Source organism: Conger conger, chromosome 9 (assembly GCF_963514075.1).
Source record: "Conger conger chromosome 9, fConCon1.1, whole genome shotgun sequence".
Classification (NCBI taxonomy): Eukaryota; Metazoa; Chordata; class Actinopteri; order Anguilliformes; family Congridae; genus Conger; species Conger conger.
The window spans coordinates 42,249,436-42,250,890 of NC_083768.1; positions in this window are offsets into that span (position 1 = coordinate 42,249,436).

Below are 1,455 nucleotides of genomic sequence, written 5' to 3' on the forward strand. Positions count from 1 at the left end.
CTTTCGAACCAGCCAGTCGAAGGGATTTTAAAAATAGCTAGTCTATTCAATTATTGAAAGCAGAAAGTACACGCCCAGCCCCCCACGTGCTTTGGAAAAGTGTTTTAAGAGGCAGGTAATCGTCGTGCAATTAGGCATGTCAGTCAGCCTAAGGGAATGAGTTTGTACGTATTCTTACCTCCTGCTTTTATCTAGATTCCTCAGGCAAAACGAATTGTTTGTATAAGATTACACAGGCGAACTATTGATACAGCCGTGTTTCTCCATCCATAAAGTTTCACACGTTAGTGAACGTTGGGACACACGTAAAAGCATTTTAACGACTAAAAGCAAATTAACATTCCAGGTGAACATAACTTCGATGTTCTCGTTTTAAATTAAGAAAGCTAAACTTTATGAGACAGCAGCGTATGACTGATTAAAGGGGCAGGTATGGATATGAACATTAGCCTACCGACCTCACACAAATGGAAACTGAGAATAGTCCTCAGTTCGATGAGATTGCTTTGTAAATGACTCTTGCGCCATCTGCTGGTGTAGAATGAATTTGATCCTGAGCGCAGCCACAGAAAGTTAATTTTTTCCTGTTTAGACTACTATTATGCAATGAGCCCATCGAACCGTATTTTCATTTTAGGCTGGCTTATTGACATGAACTATAAAAATTACCAAGATATCACCATCACCTTCTCTCCTGAACCCGCCCCACCCTCTCTCTCAAGCTGTTTCTTGCTCAGCACTAATGTTACACACAGCAGCAGTTCAGTCTTGGAACGCAAGGGGGCGTTGCGGTGGACGGCCCGGCTCCATGCTTCCGTTGTCCCCCACCAGGCTCATGGCAACACTTACACGCTCAGATACACTGACAGTCACTACCGTTCAGAAGTTTCGTATCACCTCGTTTCTGATTCAAAATTTTATTTTCTCGGTGTGTAACCAAACAATTCATGAGTGGATTGGATTTTCCTGACTCATTTTCCTGTTGAACGCAATGGAAAAAATACCCAGGAGAAACAATCATTTCCGTATCAACTGTATATACCTTCAACTGTATATACCTTCAAGCGCAAGCTGAAGACGCACCTCTTCAAGCAGCACCTCTCCGCATCCCTCCCTACCTCCCTGTGAACCTTAATTGTTGTCTCTGTGACTTGCTTTGTGTATCGGTATTTTTAGTTGGCTAGGTAAGCAGTGTTTGGATAGTTAACTTTGGTGACTTTTGCTCTGTTTGTTTGTTTGTTTGTTTGTTTGTTTGTTCAAAAAATTTTTTAAAAAATTTAAAAAAAGCCCCATGTCCTTATCTTTGTTGTACAGGTAGCAGTTGAAATTGTACTTACCTCTAGGGTCTTTCAGCGAACTTATCGCTGGTTATGGGTATGCACTTTGTTGTACGTCGCTCTGGATAAGAGCGTCTGCCAAATGCCAATAATGTAATGTAATGTAATGTAATGTATC